Source organism: Lagenorhynchus albirostris, chromosome 8 (assembly GCF_949774975.1).
Source record: "Lagenorhynchus albirostris chromosome 8, mLagAlb1.1, whole genome shotgun sequence".
NCBI classification, from domain to species: Eukaryota; Metazoa; Chordata; class Mammalia; order Artiodactyla; family Delphinidae; genus Lagenorhynchus; species Lagenorhynchus albirostris.
In genome coordinates, this window is record NC_083102.1 from 101,507,483 (window position 1) to 101,530,480 (window position 22,998).

The 22,998-nt window shown below is 38.8% G+C and overlaps 1 pseudogene; it reads left to right on the plus strand.

The window, feature by feature from the left end:
• Positions 1 to 22,607, plus strand: part of LOC132524368 (uncharacterized) — a 58,130-nt pseudogene extending 35,523 nt beyond the window's left edge.
• Positions 22,608 to 22,998: the final 391 nt, after the last annotated feature.

Genomic DNA, 22,998 nt, shown 5'->3' on the forward strand with positions numbered 1-22,998 from the left:
AAAAGTGAGTTTTCATTATATAACTATTAAAATGGCTAAAATTCAAACTGACACTACCAAACGCTGACGAGGTCGCAGAACCACAGGAATTCTCATTTAATATTGGTGTTCATGCAAAGTGATTTAGTCATTTAGGTTTGACAGTTGTTTTCAAAACTGAATACACACTTTCCATAAGATCCAACACAGGCACTCCTGCATATTTCACTAACTGATTTCATCGTTTCTGCTGCTCAGAGACCTGCACACAGATTATAGTAGCTTTATTGATAGTTGTCAAAAACTGGAAGCAACCTGGATACTGGATACTTTTCAATAGGTGAATGGATAAACAAATTGTGGTGCATGAGTAAAAGGGAATACTATTCAACGATTAAAAAGAATGAGCTGAAGGGACTTCCCTGGTGGCGCAGTGGTTGAGAGTCCGCCTGCCGATGCAGGGGACACGGGTTCGTGCCCCTGTCTGGGAAGATCCCACATGCTGTGGAGTGGCTGAGCCCGTGAGCCATGGCCGCTGAGCCTGCACGTCCGGAGCCTGTGCTCCACAACAGGAGAGGCCACGTACTGCAAAAAATAAATAAAAAATTGAAAATAAAAAAAAAAAGAATGAGTTGTCAAGCTGTGCAAAATTGTGAGTGAATCTTAAATGCATGTTGCCAAATAAAAGAAGCCATGTTAGAAAAGTCATATACTGTATGATTCCATTTATATGACATTCTGGAAAAGGGAAAACAGTAAAAAGACCAATAGTGCCAGCATTTGCCAAGGTGAATAGGTGAAGCACAGGGAATTTTTTAGGGTGGTGAAACTATTCTGTGTGACACTCTAGTGGTGGATATATGACACTATACATTTCTCAAGCCCCATAGAACCTTCCATCAGAATGAATAAGTCTGAAGGTATGAATTATCTAAAAAAATATTTAGGAGATTGGGCAAGCCTAGGATGAATGTAGACTGTGACAAAGACTATAGCTGCATTATAAATACCTGGAATAACCTCATTGGAGGGAATAGGAGGAAACGTTTCTGACCTAAGGAATTCTGGAAATTGGTAGAGAATGTAAGCCTTATAACAAAATGAACTGCACATAGTCTCTATTCTGGTAGATAAAATTGTTTCCCAAGGGGGTGTGGATTAGTGCTTCTAACAGGAGTGTACTGGAATCAAGCCACTAAGTAAATGATGACAGTTTTTGGGAACCAAGTTTCTCACTGTTGGAGTGAAAGATTACAGAGAGAAGTGTAAAATAATCAATGAGTTAATAGATGAGAGTTGGAGACATCAGGATGAACTTATGTTTGGTTAGCTTAATATGGATAGAGACTGATCCATGCAGAAATACTTACAGATATGTGTATATACATGGGTTAGTATGACTACAAATATGTTCTTGTACTGTCAGCTGGAAGTGCCTACAAACAATAACACCCCAGTGACAGCCAGCACCCCAGCACCCAGAGATTGGTTTCCAAATACCATTCTTCAGTGAAAGGAGTCAGGGCTCCTTGGAGAAATGGCTGATTCTCAAGATGGAGCATGGTATACACATGATGAGCCTGGAGCATTGCACAATGCCAAAAACAAGGAAGTTTTCAAAACTAGCAAATAGTGCAAAACACAGCGTTAGGGAATGACATAAGGACCCAGGAGCCATATGAAAAAGTTTGCAATGATGAAAGTTTGAATAGTTTGAGCAATAAATAAATAATGTAATACTAGATTACAATACTAAGTATAAATAATTCATGGCCCGTACTGATATAAATAAATGCTGTAGTAAATTAATAAATGGGGGATAAGTGTCAACTCTCTCATGCAGAAGAATGACACATAATTTATGCAGATTACTGTCCCCTCAAGAAGTAGAGCATTACTCCCCAACCTTAAATGTGCACTGGGTATAGTGAAGACTTTCTAAAGAGCAGTCACCTTACAGTAGAGAAATCTGACACTATCTCAGCCAGGTGATCAAGGTCAAAGTCAACAGTGATAAGACATATTGATAGTATGTAACCTTAATATGATCTAATGTGATGGTTCTTTACCTCTGTAGTCTTCCTGTCAAAACTCACAATTCCAGTCTAATCATGTGAAAAATATCAGATAAAGCCCAGCTGAGGGACATTCATAACATGTATATTTTCTCAGTTTGTAAGCCATTTCTCAGTCACAGTTTACAAATTTACCTTGAAATGTCACCAACATTCAATATTGTTCTGCAAAGCCTGACAAGCCTACAGCTCTCACCCCGAGCAACTCACCCGGTGAATTTGACAAAACCCTGATTACGATCCTGTTCAATTAATCAAACCCTTGGATGTTGTGCTGATGTCAAGTTGCTGTAATGGTTTCTCAATGTTTCCTTTCAGTTTCTGCACATATCTCAATATGGAGCAGTAACGCTCGAAGGGACAATGTTCAAGTGGGGACATCACTGTAGCCACTGAAGGTCACTTATCAGCTCAGCTGGGCATCTGGTTCTACTGCCAGGAACCCTTACCCACTACTGTCCCTGGCAGTGGCATGTCTCTCTGTCCTGATGTGATAGAGATGATCCCAGAATATGCTTTCATCTCTATATCCCTTGATTTGAATTGAAATCTCACATTCCTTTGTATCGGATTGGCAGAACCCAGCATGTATCCCAGCAGCAAAGAGTCTGAAAACTTAGTTCCTGAATTCTCCTAGAGGGAAGTCAGGACTCATATCATCAGGAAACTCTACAAACACAGGGATGATTTTCAACAGAGAACAACTGTGTAGCCAAAAATGGAGCATGGATCTACTGTGGAGCTTATAAAAGGAATCCAGGGGGGAAAAAAAAATGGCATGTTAACTTAGGGAGGTGGGATTGAAATGGAGAGGAGTAGCATAGATACATAAAACAATGGAGACAGTATGAAAAGATAAAAAGGGATAGATTTGATGTGGGGTAAAAGGAGTCCAGGGAACATCAAAGAAAATGCCTCTTCTGTGGTGTGTCCACCTACATGCATTACGGCGCCATCCCTCAGAGAGGGAGCTGAGGATGCGTGGGGGGTAGTGCTTTTGTTGTACTTTGTATGGTGGGAGAAGCCATAGAGAAGGCTGGCTTCAATTTGGGGCATACTAATATAATTGAGTTAAGGAAGCCTATGTTCCAGTTAAAAGTCTGGCTCTAACTGTCACCTTGGCACTGGATTAGTAACAACATTTTTTTTTTCCATTATGGACAAATTTCTGTCTTCTCGGCAACCCCTCTGGAACGTCCTTCGGAGCACACGTTGGTTTTGTCCACCACTGTGGAGGTGCTCAGCACAGTGTAGACTCCCCACAAGGTCATGTTAAATAAATTATTTTCTACCTGCCTCCTGCCACACATCCCAACTTAGACATCATTTAAACTAGAACTTTTCAAAAACTTTCCCTTGAATCCATGTTTCATTGGGACAGTATGAAGAATTAGGTATTTTATTCATCTAAATTGTGCCCAACGGGAAAGTTTCTTTTATCACCATAGATATTTAGTAGACTAACAGTTTCTAGAAACCCAGAGTGAAATAGGTGTTTACCTTTGGTCTAATCTCATCACTACAAAAAGCTAATTTAGAGATTGTTCACCTCTAAAGTCATCTCCATCAACAGAATGGAGCGGGGGTGGGAGACCAAAGGCATGGAAGTGTGGGTTGATGCTTTTTCTTCCATTTGGCAACCCCAGTCATGCAAACTAAAGATAGGTGTATTGAAATGGTGTGGAAACATACATTTGTTTACATTTTCCAAACAAATGACCTCCTGTAGGTAACTTAGATGGCCACATTTTTCACTCTCACCTTTTGGTTTTCTCTCAGGCCAGCCCAATCACCGTTTAGACAATTAATCAGAAGAACAGGTTGTGCCTAATCGTTTTCATTGCAAGACTTCCAGATATGATCTCAGCCCAAATCTTTTCTCTGATTTGATAAGTTGCCTTTTAAAAAAGGACAAGTCTTGTGTGATTTGATAAGTTGCCTTTCAAAAAAAGGACAAGTCTTGTGCTTTATAGAGAGTAGTTCTTAAAATGAAAAAAAAAAAAAAAGATTTGTATGTAAAACCTACTGGAGTCTTGAGTTTTTACCAAGTCAGAGGAAGAGTGGACAGTGGGGCAAAAGCCCGGCTTCTAAACAGGGAAAGGAAGAGCTTTTGCAGAAAGTAGAAAGCTTTGCCCTCTTCAAGGTGGTGGCAGGCCCATGCTCCTACCAGGTTTCCCAGGGTTGAGCAGAGGCTACATCCTGCCTTCCAGGAGCTCCAAAAAAGTAAACATGAAAAATGTTATGTCACCCTTTCTCCAAACAGTGCAAATCAGAGTGAAATTTGTTGCTATATTTAATTCTGGGATGATTTACCTATATGCCATTCTTTTAGTAACTTTCAGACTTTGATTTGTTGTTTTTTCTGGGGTGGTGAGAGGAAGCATTTGCCTGTTTTCCTCCCAGGCTTTCAATGAAAACTCTAAAAATAAGTCTGCCTTAATTAAGTTGCAGATGTAATCATTAGAGTTTTTTTTTGGGGGGGGTGATGGAGGGGTGTACGCAGGCCTCTCACTGTTGTGGCCTCTCCCGTTGCAGAGCATAGGCTCCGGACCTGCAAGCTCAGCGGCCATGGCTTACGGGCCCAGCCGCTCCATGGCATGTGGGATCTTCCCAGACTGGGGCACGAACCCATGTCCCCTGCATCAGCAGGCGGACTCTCAACCACTGCGCCACCAAGGAAGCCCCAGAATTTGATTCAGTAAAAATGACATGTGTTGGCATTATGTAGAGTCCCTCTGAACCTTGTATGGAGAGGGACGTGCCCCTTGCCACCTGCCCTGCAAGTCTGGGAATGAAGGCCACAGGAGGGTGGGCATGACCATGTGCAGAGGCTCCCCCTAGATTAGGGTTCTTATTTCCAGAAGTGAGGGAGAAAGCATGCAGTCCAGTGCTATATCTCACTGTTCGAGATGCTTCCACAAAACCTCTGCAGCTTGTATGAAAATGTGCAACTTCCCAAGGCAACTGCCATGCTGCTGATCCCTGAGAGGCCACCCATGTCCAAGGCCCAGACCTTCCAGGAGTCACTCAGGGGACCTGGCCCCCTTTGCAGCATGAGCAGTCATGTTCACGGCTCCAGATCTGAGATGCAATTTGAGACACACATACTGTGTAATGAAACAGGTTGTTGATTGAAGTGAGTAATAAAAACACCAGCAAGTGCATCACTGTAGGCTACCAACAAATAAAACTTCGGAAAGAGGCAATAAGAGATCAGTGTGGTGAATGTCCATTTTGCATCCGCTGCAAGTTGAGATGGGTGATCTGTCTCATATCCCACTATTTGGTTAAACGTCACCTGCTCTCACATATTTTTAAAGTGAAATGTATTTGTTGTAAGGGTGTCTTTACTTGCCTCTAGAATGAGAAGCCTATCAGCTGTAGGAGGATTGCAGTAGTAACACCAGGCATTGTAAGGAATTAAAATGACTGTAGATACTGGTTATGTCACTATTCATAAAATGTGTACAATAAGACCAATGTGGTCTTATGTTTGAAATATTAAAAGAGAAAAGAAGATACAATGCTTGTTATACAAATCATGAAAAATAGAGTGTGAGAGGGCCTGAAATTGGAGACTCCAAGAGCTTGTAACAGGGGGTTAATTATAAAGAAAAACAATCCTTTTGTAATCTGGATCAGTCCGTTTTTATTTTTATTTATTTATTTATTTTTTGGCTGTGTTGGGTCTTCGTTGTTGCACACTGGCTTTCTCTAGTTGTGGCAAAGGGGGGCTATTCTTCGTTGTGGTGAGCAGGCTTCTTATTGCAGTGGCTTCCCTTGTTGCAGAGCACAGGCTCTAGGTTCGCGGGCTTCAGTACTTGCAACACATGAGCTCAGCAGTTGCGACGTGTGAGCTCTAGGGCACATGGTTTCAGCCATGCGTGCTCTAGCTGTACGCAGGCTCAGTAGTTGTGGCTAGCGGGCTTAGTTGCTCCACAGCGTGTGGGATCTTCCCAGACCAGAGCTCAGACCCGTGTCCCCTGCCTTGACAGGTGGATTCTCAACCACTGAGCCACTAGGGAATTCCCCAGATCAGTCAGTTTTTAAAGTTGGTAATCATGAATAGCTAAAAAATATATATTTATCTATATTTAAATACATTGTTAAATAAAATTTACATAATGGTCAGAGTGAAATTTATATTTGATATTCCTATATATTTGGTACCTACATTCACCAATTTCTCTATTGTGTGTTGATCTTGTCACATCTGTCCTCATGTCTGGGTCAATGCCAAGGGAAGCACAGGAAAAGGTAGAGAAGAGATTTTAACATGATTCGAATCCAGACTCTAGGATAGAGAGTCACAACACCAGGAGTTTATTATGCAGGGGACAGGAGGGGCTGAGCCTTTTCAAGTGTAGGATTGCTCTCTTCAAGTGCAGGAAGGTGGAAAGGGATGGGAGTGATTTGGGGTGAATCCGTTGAGCAGGAAGAGAAAAGAGTTGTGGAGAGGTTTGCTCTTCTATCGTTCTCAAGCAATAATCATGGACCTTTCTTTACGTTGCCAGCCATGCTTCCAGATTCTGGGCATAGGAAAGTAAAGAAAAAAGAAAAAAGTTCCTACTATCACAGAGCTGACCTTGGGGAGAACAAAAGGGAAATGAAATGGATGGGCTACCAGACCGACAGCAGCAGACGCCCCTGTAGCCTAAAGACTTTCTGTCCCAGCTCAAAAGCTGATGGCCATTTCCGACAATCTTATAGAGTTTTGGTTAATAAGTATTGGTGCAGATGCTTACGCAGCATAAAGATTTATGTCCACTGTATCATCAAGTGTCTAAAGTGTTACGGATCTCAACACACGTTATTTTTTCTGTATGTTGCTTTTTGCCTTGGGTTTCACTGTAATATTAATCTTTCTTTACCTTCTCATTTCTTCTGCATTTCCCTGATTTGCTGTACCTGCCTTGCTTATTTACTTTATTTTGCATATGGCTCTTTTTAAAAAAAATTTACATGTGGCTTTTGCAACTAGTATATAGTGGTATTTTAAAATTTGTTAATGCAGTCTCTTTTTCCTATCACCATCATGTATATTTTATTTTTGTGCTTTTCTCTGTTGTTTGGTTTCATATTTTCACTTTGTGAACCCTGTAGGCGTAGTGTATGTGTGTGTGTGTGTATTTGCATACGTGTGTATGTAATATTGGGCACAAGTTTATTGTCTGATTGTTAACAAAGAATTAAAGAACATCTTTAGACTCTATTATCCTGTAGTAAAGCAAATAAACAGCAACCAAAAAGACAACATTCATATAGTTTTCCACTGACCAATTTCTCTTGGCTCAAATTTTAATTGTTTACCTTGAGAGTTTAGACACTATAAGTATTAAACTTTTGTGTTTTTATAGTGTAACTCCACAAGTAAGAGAAATTGTTTAAGTTACTACATGAATCACCGAGAAGAATTTAGTCTGCAAACTTCTGGGATGATGAAGGGGTGGGAAAGGGCAGGAAATATTGACATCAACATTATTTTGATATCAGATAGGGGTTGATTCAAGAGGCTGGAGAGCTGGTGGAAATCTCAATTGTGTGTGTTTTCTGTAATGTGATTGGGGCAGAATAAAGCAAATGTGCTCAAATATTACTGCCGTTTAACACATTCATATTTTAAGTGTTTCCCCTTTTATGTTTTAAGATCTTTTCCTAAGCCCCCATTGGATTTGTTTATTCATTCTTTTCTGTTTAACCACCTTTGACAGACAGAAGTTCATTTCCCATGAATAGACTGAGGAGATCTGCCTGATTGCTGTCGGATGCTCTCACTTAGAAAGCTGGTGGCTGTAATTTTCTTGGTTCCTTCCTCATCCAGGCAACCTGGATAGAGAAAATACTGTGGGCACTCATGACAGGACAATTTCATCTTCCCCAGCCTTCCTGTCTGTGGTTGAAATGGCTGCTTTAGAGGTTAAACAGTTTTGTTTTGTTTTTTCTTTAATTCAGCATTGGCTTTGCTCATCATCCATGGAAAGAGGATAGCATGATTATGCCTGGTCTCCATCGATACATCCCTGCATACTATAGAAAAAAGTCTGTTACATCTAGGAATAGCTCTGCCACATCTGGGCTGTAATCTTTTCATGGTTTTCTGTGTAGCATCAACAACTTCCCAGAGCCACTGCTCTAAACTGGTAGAGACTGCAAAAGCTAAAGGAATTTATATTTTTTTCTCAGTATCTTACTCAACTCCTCAGCCCCTCAAATTACAAGGTCTGAGATGTCTGCATTCCACCAAACTATGTCTTCTCAGCCAGTGGACAAGGAGTTTCTGCAAGTAAGACCAAAGTATTCTTCTGAAATTTCTAAATACGTTACCCATCACACCTAAGTGAGCAGTAATTGCTGGCCATTATTTTCATTTTTATCTCATCAGCTTTGCTCAGATGCCTCTCTCAGAAATCTTCCCTATTTCTTGACCATGACTGCACTGTTCTCTAGTTTGTATCTGGAATCTGAACTGGATGGGGGAAGCAAAAGACAATGGGCCTCAGCTCATGCTGTCATGGTAACCAGAATGGACTGTGAAATGGGGGTTTGAGTACTAATGATAGCAGTTTATCCTAGGAGCCAGTATTTATTAAAAAGTAACAGATTCTGCAAGGAAAATCTCATACTTTAAAAAGAGAGTAGTATTAGTGGAATATAAGGATGCTGCCAAATACATAGATTATTTTTACTTTTGGCAAATAATCTTTCAATTTTGTTAGAGATAGATAACTCAGGTAGAGATATGTAAGCTTAAAATCAATACTACTAATTATATGACTAATAGCAACTAGTGAGAAAAAGTTTGTGTGCTTTGGGATTTTATCCTTGGTTTATACTGCTAGAATATATTTATTTTTATTTGCATAAGGGTGAAATGGCCAAAAACAATTGGAGTTGATAACAGTTGGAGATTGATCCTGTTATGATGGATTGTGTAGGATTTTAAATTAGATAAATAATTTGAAGGAAAGGGCAATATCGTACAAATTATTTTTAACAACAATAAACACAAATAATCACCTTTGGCTTCAGGGGAAAATATCACAGTAATGAAGAAAACATCATTCACTCATTAATCTCAGAAAAAAAATTTCTTCTCCAGTGTGTCAGAAACTATACAAGGTGCTGGGAATACATACATTATGTTCGTGCCCTGAAGAGTTTCACAATTAGTGAAAGGGATGGATTTATATGAAATGCAAGACACTGCAGTGAAATGTGTGATGCTAGATATTTCTACAGGGTGAATTAAGAGAGAGTAGAATGGGTTAATTAACTGTTTCAGGGAGGGGACAGTCAGAGAAAGGAGTCTATTTTGGATCATAGTTTTACTGACTGGATGCCATCTAAATTTCCTCACAGCTCTGATATTTATGATTCTACTAATGAAAACAGCTAGGAACTCACATTGATGAGACTGTTTGTATTAAGTGTTTATTAAGGATATTACAATTACTGATAATGGTTGAGCATTGGATATACATATTAAATGTATGAGCACATCTATCATCATATATATATATATATATATATATATCAGACCTCTATTTTGAACTCTGGGCTCATAAATCCAACTACATACTTGCCATCTCTACTTAGTTGTCTCCAAATGTTTCAGGATATCATGAATTTCTGTTACTATTTTCTTTAAAGTAGTATTTAATTTCCAGGTCTAGCCTAGATTCTATTAAAGGGGATTGATAATGGTAATGATGATCATGGTGATAATGATGGTGATGGTAGTAATGATGATGATGATGATTCCATTTTTCTTTTTAAATACATAGAGTCTAAGAAAAACTGTTTTATTATTTTTTTCAAATAAATAAATTGGAATCAGAGCAGTAAAGTAAATTTTCCAAGATAGTACAGCTAGAAAGTTACAGAGAAAGGCTTTGAACTCAAATCCATATGATTTTGAAGTTATTCTGAGATTACTCTTTCATTAAATAAGTGACTACCATTTCTTTACCAATTACAAATTTATCCTCCTACTAGTTTACCCTTCCAATAGGTAAAGTTTATTGAGACATTCAATCATCAAATTGCCCTGTCTTTCTGACAGGATGATTCTAGAGCAAGTTCCCACTTTCTTAGGCTCTTGCCCAACCAAAGCCTAATGGTGTCCTGTGATGTACGATATCTCTCACTGCAACAAATATCAAACCCAGTTGTTCAACTACAGATGTATTTCTGGTAGTCTTTGGCTAGAGGATATCTACATGCTTTAGAAATGCTATGGTCGGTGTCAAGTAGAAGATGATCATCCCTTTTCTTACTTTGAATACTACCTTCCAATTATATTAGTCTATGAGTATTACAGAATTAAGTCCCCCATCTTTGTGTGAGGGAGTCTTATCCCAATAACCTGGGATGGTATCGTGGGCTCACAATTCCTCTTCACAGTTCCTTGTGAGCCTGTATAAAGAGGAAAAGTTAATCTGTTTTAACCACTGAAATGGAATTATGAATGTGGCTGCCATCAACCCCTTAACATAGTTTATAACACATAATGTTCATCGTGTCAGATCTGTCTCATTGTATCTGTATGTCAAGATTATATGTTTCTGAAATTGTCATCTTAAACTTTAGTGATGGCCTTTAATCTGATCATTATGGCCCTGGAATTTAATTAAAGTACTGACTTCAACAGAGCAAAAAACAGAGCCCTGTAGCACTCTTCAGAGACTACCTTCTACCTCAGAGATTCTCATTTTAGGCAAGAGAAAATGAACTAACTTGGTCAAACACTTTGCTAATGTAAACCTACAACCTGATAATGCTCTTTAAAAGAGAGTTCATTTATATCTGGAGATGTGTCTTAAGTGTATTAAGTCTTTTGGATTTGGCATGAGATTAAAAAATTATCAGAAGAAATAGAAGTACTCAAATGGAAACAGAGAATAATGAGGATAACGTCAAATCAGCACTTAAGAAGAATGACAGTAAACATCAGGAAATAGAGATCATAAAATCTGACGAGAACATAACTTCTGAGAAACCAACATTCAGTCTTATATCATTCATTCCCTAAACCAGTTACCTGAGGAAAGTCAAAGAACTGAAGGCACAGCCAGGGAAGGACACACTTTTTAATATGAGTTAAGATATTTGCTTCAAGCTTCGGAAGAACTCCCAGCTCAATTATACTTAAGTGGAGAAATGCTTCTCCACCACCACCTCCTGTTGCATAAACTAAAATTCACTGAAGCTGTCTTCTTTCCTCTTTCTCTTTGATTTCAGATTGTTTAGTATATAAGGACAAGGGCAAGCAAAAGCAGATCAAAGAGCAATAAAATGTTGAGTGCACTTTTGTACCAGCAGGAGGAACAGGGAATTTGAATGATGATGACTCCATTTAATTGTTTTGTCTAGATCCTCTACATCCTAACTTCTACTAACCAGAGCCCTGGGCCTGAGTGGGGAATCTAGAGATTGGGAGCTGATTTTCCATAAGTAGCTAAGAGGCAGGAAAAGATATACACATTCTAGAATTTAGTTTGAATCATAAATACCAGAAACTACAAATTGGTATTTGTGTTAATTGACATTTGGATTCTGTGTGATGTTTCTCACAGCCCCCAGTATACTGTGAATCATTACCCTTATCCTAGATAGGACTAGTGGGTGATGAAGTTGCATGGACCTAGCACAGTGCTCGGCAGATTGTATTTTGTTGTGTCAGTAAACAGATATAAATGAAATTTTATTTTGTTAAACTAAATATAATAGCATAGAGAGTAGAGAGTATATTCACAAAGATAAGCTAAGTCTTGTAACAGATCTCTAGTTCTCAATAAGGGAATATAATTTTGTTTTTCATTAAAGATATATACTTATTTAGATAGGTCAGGAAGCTCAGGTCCGCACAGTTATTCAGGGACTGAATCTGTTGGAGATTCTATCCCCTTTATCTAGCCAAGAGCCCCTCTGGCCCGCCATGGGTGTAAAGGAGAACAGTGAGAGGGCACACCCTCTCCCACAGGCTGAAACTCTTAACCCACATCTGGCATCCACTCTCACTCCATTGGTGAATTCTAGTCACATGACTCAATCTAGGTGCAGGGGAATCTGGGTAATGTAGTTCAGCTGTGTGTCTGGGAAGAGGAGGTGGACCTGTTGAGCATCTATCTAGCCAGTCATTGCTGTAGAGAATATGCTCCAGAAACCTTATAAAACATTTCCTTACAGTGTTTGCAGAGCTGCATGTACACCTGCTCTTGCTAGACCCTTTGTAAGATCACTCACTATGATAGTGGTTAACTGATGCATACTTCTCAATATTTATTAACTTCAGTTTCATGTGTAGATTCCAAAGGGACACAATGAATAAATAAACAAGTTATGGGTGCCTCCAGTCACAGCCCAGTGAGTCATAGCTGTCTTGTTCATCAGTCATGTGGTAAATATTGTTGTCAGGTGTCCTCATGGATGGGCCTAAGCACCTCATCTGAATGCACCACAAATTTGGCCCTAATATTTAGTAGCCAATAAAAAGAGAGAAGAAAATAAAATACTAAGAAGAAAATTATCATTTAAGGAAAAGTCTTACTATTCTTCAGACATGTACCAGAAGCAAATGTTCTTGTAGCATTCTCTAAAATTAAAACATCTCATCTTATATAAAAGTTGCCTGTCTACACCCTTCTCAGTGCCTTACATCTGTCAATCTATTTAATTTCCACACAATCTTATGAAGTCCCAAAATTATACCTAATTTACCTATGAAGAAATGTAGACTGAGATGAAATAATTTCCCCAAGATTTTAGTTATAAGGGAGATCAGATTTGAATTCTAGGCAAATTTGATTAAGTCTGTACTTTTAATCATTCTGTTAAACATCCTCTCTCTACACTTTATAAATATATCCACATTATGAGATATTGTGGAGAATTTTGTTGTCTCAGCCATTTATAACATAGTTACAGTGAATGAATCATCACTGGGGATAAAGCACCTATAAACCTCTTTTTATTTCTTTCAATATTTTCCTAAATTTACCTCACTTATTGGCATGCCAGAATGTGTTTGTCATATGGTCATGGATAAAGAGTCCAATAAGAAATCTAACATGTAAACAGCCTCATCTCAAAAAGATGCAGGTGTAGTGACTGGGCAAGAGGAGAGTAGTATAATTTCATAGACTAGGATCCAGGTGCTATAGCAGAGGCTGCTCAGGAAACACTAGGGTAAACACTGCCCCCTTCTCCATGGCCTACAGTCCACAGCTGCCCACAGATCCTCATTCCTTTCAAAACTCAGAGCCAAGGATAGGCTCAGGGTAAGCCCAGGCAGCATTCAAGGGTCCTCCCCATAATTAACGGGCACTATAACAAAAGAGCCCTTGTTTACAGTAATATTTTTATTCAATTTGTCTTTACAAGCTAAGAAAGTATTTAATTTCCCTTAGTGATATTAGCCATCCCAGCCTTTATCACCAGATAGGACATAACTATCCTGCTTTCACTTAATTTATAAACCTCATTAATACCTTTGCCTTTTAAACATGATTGCAGATCTCCTAAGAATTGAGAGCTCTCTGAATGGTAGGAGAATTATTATGATTCATTGTTCACCCTGGAAATCCTGAGCACACACTGATTTATGATGGTGAATCCCCACTGAGGTGAGCAGAATTTGGGGGTAAGTGTAGGGCTTCTAGGGAAGCTCTCTTACTGCTCTCAGACTCAGGCTCCCAGTTTAATACAGAGCCTGTTGCTTAATGCACAAAAGCATGAAGGAATCTCGGGGGGAAAACCCTCTAGCAATAACCAGCTTGAGAATGTCATTTCTGCCACCTGAAAAGTAATTGTATCCCTTTATTGGAAATGAAAAGTTAGGGCAAGTCCTAAATATTCCAGCTGGTATATGTTTTCCTCCTTCTGGGGGGATGACTTTCACCCGTGGCCTGAACAGTCAGCCAGTTAAGTAGAACAGGACTTGCATTACTAGTTTCTGTTCTTTTTCTGACAAAAGGTCGCATCTCCACATTTTCCCAGGCACGGTGTTGATTTGCTGTAAAGATTCTTATCCAGAAGATCAAAAGATCAAAGATTGTCCTTAGGTCCAGAAGAAAGAAGTGGCTTTCAGAGCTCACGCTGTCATTAACAATGAATGTTTACAGTACCCCACAGTGTGTGCTATTATTTTAGGTCTTATATCATTTTCACAGTTCATTACAAAGAGAACTTTGATGGTGATGATAGGAGATAGAAGATTTTATTTTAATGCAAAATAAGAGTTAACTCCTGCCCAAACCAGGACATTTTCTAGAGGCAGAGTGACACATTGGAGTGCTTTGGATTCACTGGAGGGAGCCTGGTTTGTAGAACAATCAAGAACACATAACAAGACTGCTGAGTTTCCGTGAAAGAAGCCAGGTTGCTTCAGGAAAATATCTACCCACAGACTTAGGTAGGCAAGTCACAAAGCATTTGATATTTATTCCTTGAACTCATTCCAATCTGCTTTATTACAGCTGCAGGGGGCCTCCATTTGATACATAAATGACTATTGACTTCCATAAATTAAGAAAAAGAGTTGACGAGGTTTAATACTTTAATGAATTTTTATTAGTTGTCAGATGCCCAAAGTTCAGACAGAGAAAAAAAGAAAAGATTCTTGCTTTTGTTAACCTTAATTTTTAGACTAAAGAGAAGCAGTCATGACTCATTCTGCGTAAAGAGTTAATGGAGTCTGGGTAATTGAGAGTGAATTTTGCACCCACCAGGACTAGTGGTTTGCTCCTGACCCTCCTAGCAGCTTTGTACCTTGTTTCCAAAGCTCTTTACAAATCATCATAAAAGAGAAATGATCTCAGAAGCACGTAAAGCCTTTTCTACAACCACTTTTCCAATAAATCTCAGACACATCTTTCATTTTGATCACAGAAATGCAAATTTTCTCACAGGCAAACTGCAGCATGACTAAGTCCAAATGGAGTACAGTACGTTTACTCAAGTGGAAAGGATAATGCAGTGAAGCAAAATGCAATGAAACATAATGGAATTCACTCAACTTCAACTTCCAAAATCATGCATGCTTTCCATCATTGGCTTATTGTTTAGCACTGGATTTGCACATATTATTTTGAAATGCTTAAACCAGTTAGAAAGAAAAATAATGTTTACACACTGCAGGTAATTTAATGCACTTGTTTCTCCTTACATGTATTTTTCTTTTTTTCCTGTAGCTTTGATTTGTAAGAAAGTCGGATTTGATAGGAGTAAAATAATTCCAAACTAAACAGGGATATAGATTCTAATTTTTGTTATGCTGGATTTCATACTAGGTTCAAAAAGGGAAATATGGGGTCTAGCCTCTCCTCAGCGTGCAGGATAATGGTTGTTAGGCAGCCTCCTGTTTGCAGAACAAAAAAAGAATGTCTTTATCTACAGATGAATTCAACAATGCCTCATCCTCTGTGTTTCCATCTGAATTTATGTGGTGGGACAGGGCTGCCAAGCAGCAGGATTTCATGCGCGGTAAATACCAGCCCTATTTGTGAGGGTCACATTGCTGCACAAGGGTCAAAGTACAAACACAATTGGGCATCACTGAAACAGATTGTCATTACTCAGAGAAGCCAGCCCAATAACATCTAAGAGGCTTAAAATCTGCATTATGGATATTTTCACTGAATTTTATTTCATCAAAGCAGTACATGTAAGCAATAACTTACAAAGTTAAATTAGTAAACATAATGGGCTATAGCTAAAGGGTTCTCTACTGCATCACTTCCTGCCCCTATGTCTTCCTCTCCAAAAGTCACCTCTCAGCTCAACTCTGGTTGTTTAGTCCTCATAATTATATGTGTTATAAATAAATTACTGTCTCATTGGATTTATTAATTTTAGATGTTATTATCTACTGATGCCCTGTTAGGGTAAATGAAGGATTAGCTCTCTTGCATTGCCAAAACCTTTATCTGCCTCCCTCCTTCTCCTATTATAATTCCATTAAATCTGGGGGTTAAAGCAGTGTTCACTGTTTATATTATTAAAACTTGCCATTGTGTCATAAAAAGATCACATTTACCTTGTTTTCAATTTGTCCTGAAGTTAAGTATTTCCTTGTTTATCTGTTTTATTTGCTTAGGCTTCTTTGTACATATTACATCTTCCAACATCTTCTATTATCCTCTCAGTACAGTTTTCCCAAAATAATAAAATTCAAGAAACCGTGAATTACAAACTTTCCTTGGAGGTCTTCCTCCTGGAGACCTTTCTTCTCCTGTGTTCTCTAGGTTTGCTCCCAGCTGTCTACGTTTGAGTTCCCTTGACTACTGTCACTCTATGTTGCATACCTTATTTCTTGTACGTGAAGTTTTCTCCTTTCTTGTTTTAGTTTGGGTGGAGCGTATCCTCCAGTAGTTTCATCAAGCCACAATGATCATCCAAGGACAGAGGTTGTGGTGATGACAGGCCTCACCCTTTCTCCTGAACTAACTGCTCTAAGCTGGACTGAAGGTCCCCTCTGCCTGGTGCAAAGTTACCTCTCATGCTCCTTTCTCATTGTTTTCCCAACATTCCCTTTGCTTATCTCCTGTGTTGAGTACCTATTTTTTTGGTGCAGCAAGTCTTCCTCTTTCCTGGTACATTCCTTCCTTTGGGGGAAAACATCTCAAGTAGCTTTCTAGAACAGGAAGGAAGGAGGGGAAGGAAATGTTTAGAGATCTTACATATCGGACCACACCCTTATTCTATGCTCACACGTGGCTGAGTTTGACTAGGAATCTAAGTTGTAAATCATTTTCTGTCTATATTTGAAGGTACAGCTCCACCGACTTCTGGTTTCCAAGGTTGCTGCTAGAAATCTGATGCATTCTGTTCCCTGAGCCTTTTATTTGATCTTTCTTTCTCTCCAGAACTTTTTTTTTACATCTTTATTAGAGTATAATTGCAATACAATGGTGTGTTAGTTTCTGCTTCATAACAAAGTGAATCAGTTATACATATACATATGTTCCCATATCTCTTCCCTCTTACGTCTCCCTCCCTCTCTCTCAGGAACTTTTAATATCTTTCTAAGTCCAGTGCTCTGAGATGTTACTATACGGTGTCAATATGTATCTATTTACTTGAATGTTGCTACCTCTTGCCAACATCAAAACTCAGGATTTAGCAGGTTAACGTGGAGGTATAGGCACCTTCACTTTTTTAAAATCTCTAGGTAAATATGAAGAGAAGTAAGGTTGAGAAATATTCAGTCATTTTACCATTTTTTACCACAAATGGTAAAATAGACCAAAAATCTTTTGAACCCCTCAATATTTTCTATAAACTCTATATCCACTTCTCTTTACTCTGCCTTCTTATCAGGCATACAGAATCATCATATTCTTCCCTATTTTGTTCCTTCTCTCACATATGATTGTTTCCTATAGCTTTCAGCATTTCAGTGCACTTTATTAAGAATCAACAAGTTATCACTTATTATGCACCTATGGCAATCCAGGTTCTCTAGACTTGCTACACCATTAGGTCACAGCTGTTATTACAATATTTGGCAATTGTGGAAATAGAGGCTCAAAGCAATAAACTAACGTGTAGGATCACTCAGCAAATAAGAGGCAAAAGCAAAGTTTACATCTAGTTCTGTCTGATTTCAAGGCCTGTCTTTTATCCTCTTTCTTTACTTCCTTTCTCAAAAACTGTAAATTAATGTGAGATGTGTTCAAATTACAGGATGAAAAAGTCATGACTTGTTTATCTAGTTTATGAATGATGTACATTTGAAAGTGTTAGTTTATGTATCCAATAATGTAATCTAGATCTAAAATTATGTTACAAGGGTTTGCGCAGAGCAACAGGATTAGTTTAATGTGGATAACTGAATCTTCCAGCATTCACTTGCTTAAGCTCTAGTCTCATATAAGCTCCTTGGAGTGGTTTGTTATAATCCTGGCAAAATGCCTACTAAAGAAATAGTTGAAATTTTTAAAACCATTATTTAAACACAATCCTTTCTTGACTTAAATCTAGACTCTAGGTTATTTAGCTCTAGCATATCTGTGTGGATTTTAATTTTCAAATGATGATCTTTCATATACCCAAGGCAATATTTATCTGGTGGGAAAGTTGCATTAGTAATAATTTACATTCTGCAGGCAGTGGGGAAGAAGGCACTTCTGCTAAAAGGAATAACATGTGTTTTTATTCAACTTTTCCAAGAGAAAAGGGCTTGTTATAAAAATAAGTCATTCCACTGATGAAAGAATAATGCTTGGAAATGCGCCTGTGGACAATACATCAGTTATGAGAAACAGGAAAATAAAGCTCTGTATGTGTTGCTGTGTGACCACTCTTCTATTCATACAGGAGCCTCCCATGGAGAAAAAGGGGTGTTCAGCCTCTGAAGCACTCTTTCTAAAAATATGTACATATAAATCCCCTCCTCAGTCTCTTCTAAAATGAAATAAAGATCAAGAAATTATATTGTGATGTTGAGCTACATAAAATGAAACCAGAAACATTTATGTTGAGATGAATTATATCAACTGAGGTAATAAATGGGTTTAGAATGAAATTTAAGGCAAAGTACAAGTGTAGAAGGGATGATTCCTCCTTCAGAACCCTTGGCTTCAAAACTAAAGGAGCAAAACTATCTATTTAGTTGATATTAGATATATGTTTTACCTATAAGATACTTATCCAATGCTGAAGTTCCATTGTATATATAATCTTATGAATGGACAAGGCAATTCTATGATACCTTAATTTTGCATGTAGTTATAAGAATTCAAAATATATAAAACCCTTTTTGTGAGGGGATTCTTGACCTAATTACTCATCTTTGTCTCTAGTACAGTAGGAACTGAATTTTGTTTGGATATCATGATGCCATTCTGGGTACTTGTAAAATAATTTTCAATTTTAATTCTCTGTTTTCATAGAACTTCTCATCCTGGTCTTATTTCACTTAAATCTCTCTCTCTCTCTCTCTCTCTCTCTCTCTCTCTCTCTCTCTCTCTCTCTCTCTCCATCTTTCCTTTTCTCCCTCAATCAGTCTGAATTTACCTACAACAGGTTGAATTATGCCTAGTTCTGGTTTTAACATAAATACCAGTGAATATTTTGAAAAGTCACAAATTCTGTTTCTTTGTCTCTATAATGAAGAATTTACTACATCACTGGTTCTCAATCCTAGTGGCATCACCTGGGAAACTTTAAATTTATTAAAACTAAAACAAAACAAAACAATGTCTATCAATCATTCCTCTTCTACTCTGCTTCATTTGGGTCTTGCCCAGAACCCAGAGATAGGCATTCTTTAGAACTGCTAAACTAATCCAGTGATTTTTTTTTCAAATTTTAAGTTGTACATAAATCTCCTGGGGAATCTTATTAAAATGCAGACTCTATACATTCAGTCTGGGGAGGGACTTGAGATTTTGCATTTTAACAAGTTCTCAGAAAATGCTAGTGCTTCAGGGCCAAGAGTGTCACTTTAATTAGTAAGGATCTAAATTATCTTTAAGAATACTTTCAGGAAAAGAAAAAGAAAGAAAAGAAAGAAAGAAAGAAAGAAAGAAAGAAAGAAAGAAAGAAAGAAAGAAAGAAAGAAAGAAAGAAAGAAAGAAAGAAAGAAAGAAAGAAAGAAAGAAAGAAAGAAAGAAAGAAAGAAAGAAAGAAAGAAGGAAAGAAGGAAAGAAGGAAAGAAGGAAAGAAAGGAAGGAAGGAAGCGGAAAATGAAAGAAAAGAAACATATAATTAATGCATTTTTATGGCTTGTAAAGGCCTGACATTTGTTAGAAACAACTGAAGAACTAGACATAAAATTTAAATAATGAAAAAATTTTCACTCAAATAATGTTTAATATTGTTATAGGTAGGAATTCACCAGAAGGAATATTTCCAGCATTACAAGTTTGAGATTTTCACATAAAATACATAATTCTACTTTAATAAATGGAATTTTCTGAATCCCTAAAATTCATCATGAAGGTTGACTATTAAGATAGTTATACTTATGTGTCAACTTATAGGGTATTTTTCAATGAGATTTACATTTAAATCAATGAATGTTGAGTAATGCAGATTGCCTTTTTAATGTGGGTGGGCTTCATCCAGTCAGTTGAAGACCTGAGGAGCACAAAAAGTCTGGGTTTCTTAAACAGAGGGAGATCTCCAGTAGTGTACCTTCACACTTCACCTACACCATCTGCTTTCCTAGGTCACCAGCCTGTTGGCCTTCAGACTGGAATTGTACTATGAGCTTTCCTGGGTTTCCAGCCAGATGGAACATACTACATTTTTTGGATTCTCCAGACCCCATAACTGTGCAAGCCAATTTCTTATTCTCACTACTTATCTATCTAGAGACAGATATAGAGATAGAGATATAGAAAGATATCTATAGATATCTTTAGATATCTATATAGATATCTATAGATTTAGAAAGATATCTATCTATATATCTATATCTATCTATATCTATAGCTATCTATCTATATCTATCTATCTATCTATCTATCTATCTATCTATCTATCTATCTATCTATATCCAGATAGATAGATAGATAGATAGAGTTAGATCCCACTGATTCTGTTTCTCTGGAGAACCTGCACTAATACAGATCAGATTTTGGTACCAAAACTAAGGTGGAGCATGTCACAATATCTCTTTTAAAGTGAAGGGGTAGTTGTTTCAAAAGGCCCTTCCAAAGCCAAAAGGAGATATAATACCTAGTGGGTCTATTTGGATTTTGGAGGCAACATATTTCTCATTTAGGTGTGTTACCCCAGCTCTTTCATCTCACTAGGTAAAAGCTACTAGTTTTGAGTAAGGCTCAAAACAAGAGTAGGCTCTGCAGCAGGCCCAGGCTGCCATGCAAGCTTCTCTGCTTCTTGGGTCACAGGATCAGCAGAGCTAAAGGTGCCTGGAGTGTCAGTGGCAGGTAGGGATGCTGTTTGGAGCCTTTGTCTCCAGTAGCTGAATCACAGCACAGGTTGTTCTGAGTTTGGAGCTAAGCCCTGTCATTCTCCACAGATAACTACCCTCTTTTTAAGACACAGTTTGGGGTCTGCTACTCAGCCTCAGTGGAGGCTGAATGCTTAACCATGAGCCACCAGGTCACCACAGGACCTGAGCTGCCCACCACGAGCTGGGTGTTATCTGACCCAAAAAGCCATGAAGTTGAGGGTGATAGCAGTCTTCCATCACCAAATGGAAGTGGTGTGTATGCAATCAGGCTTGAACAGAGCCTGAAGGCACAAGTAAGTTACCTGAGGAAGTGGTCTAAGTGCCCATGGACCCCACTCCTGTTATACGGCTTTCTCTCTCCCAACCTGCACCTAGTGCTTCATGGGGAGCTCCCTGTGACCATTAACAGAGGAAAAGAAGACTCAGGCCTGGTTTACAGATGGTTCTGTATACCATGCCAGAACTACTGGAAAGTGGACAGCTGTAGCATTATGACCACTTCCTGGGACAATCTTGAAGGAGCGTGGTTAAGGGAAACCCTCCCAATGGACAGGACATCAAGCACTGAAACTGATTGTTCATTTTGTTTGGAAGGAAAGATGAACAGATGTACAGTTATATACTGATTCATGGACTGTGACCAATGGCTTGTCTGGATAGTCAAGGAAACATCCATGGAAAGAACATGATTGGAAAATTGGTGACAAGGAAGACTAGGGAAGAGATATGTGGATAGACCTGAGTAGACAAAAATGTAAAGATGTTTGTTTCCTGTCAATGTTCACCAAAGGGTGACCTCAACAGAGGAGGATTTTAATAATCAAGTGAACGGTATGACCATTTTGTGGATATGAGCCTCCTCTTTTCCCAACCACCCCTGTCATTACCCAGTGGGCTCATGAACAAAGTAGCCCTGGTGGCAGACATGGAGATTAAGCACAGACTCAGCAATGTGGACTGCCACTCACCAAGGCTGCACTGGCCATGGCCACTGCTGGGTGCCTAATCTGCCAGCAGCAGAGACCAACACTGAGACCCCTATATGGTGCCATTTCCCGGGGTGATCAGCCAGCTACCTGGTAGCAAGTTGGTTACATTGGACAACTTCCATCCAAAAACAGGCAACATTTTGTTCTTCGTGGAATAGACCCTCTGGATATGAATTTGCCTTCCTTGCACACAATGCTTCTGCTAACACTACTGTCTGTGAACTTACAGAATGCCTATCCACCATCATTATATTCCACCCTGCACTGTTTCTGATCAAGGAACTAACTTCATAGGAAATGAGGAGCAGCAATGAGTCTCTGCTCCTAGAATTCACTGGTCTTACCATGTTTCCCCCTATCCTGAAGGAGCTGTCTTGAGAGAAAGTAAATTGGCCTTTTGAAGACTCATTTACAATCTCAGCTGGTGGAAATACTTTGCATAAATGGGGAAAGTTTCTCCAGGAGACTGTATATGCTCTGAATCAGCATCCAAAATACAGTGTTACTTCTCCAATGGCCAGGATTGATGGGTCCAGGGGTCAAGGGATGGAAATGGGAGTGGCATCACTCGCTATACCCCTGGTCACCTACAAGAACAATCATTGCTTCCTCTTCCCATTACCTTATATTCTGATGGCCTAGATGTCTTTGTTACAAAAGGGAAGGAGACATGATAAAGGCTCAGTTGAACCACAAGTGAAGACTTCTCCCCAGCCACCTTGGATTCCTTATGCCTGTGAATCAACAGGCAAAAAAGGTACCAGTTACTCTGCTGGATGGGATGACTGATCCTGTCTTCCAAGGGGAAATTGGAGGTCTACTCCACAATGGAGGTAATGAAAAGTATGTCTGGAATACAAGAGATCCCTAGGGTGTTTCTTAGTATTACCATGCCCTGTGGTTAAGGTCAATAGAAAACTACAAAAACCCAATCCAGGCAGGACTACTAATGACCCAGACCCCTCAGGAATGAAGGCTTGGGTCACCCCACCAGGCAAAGAACCATGACCAGCTGAGGTGCTTATTGAAGCAA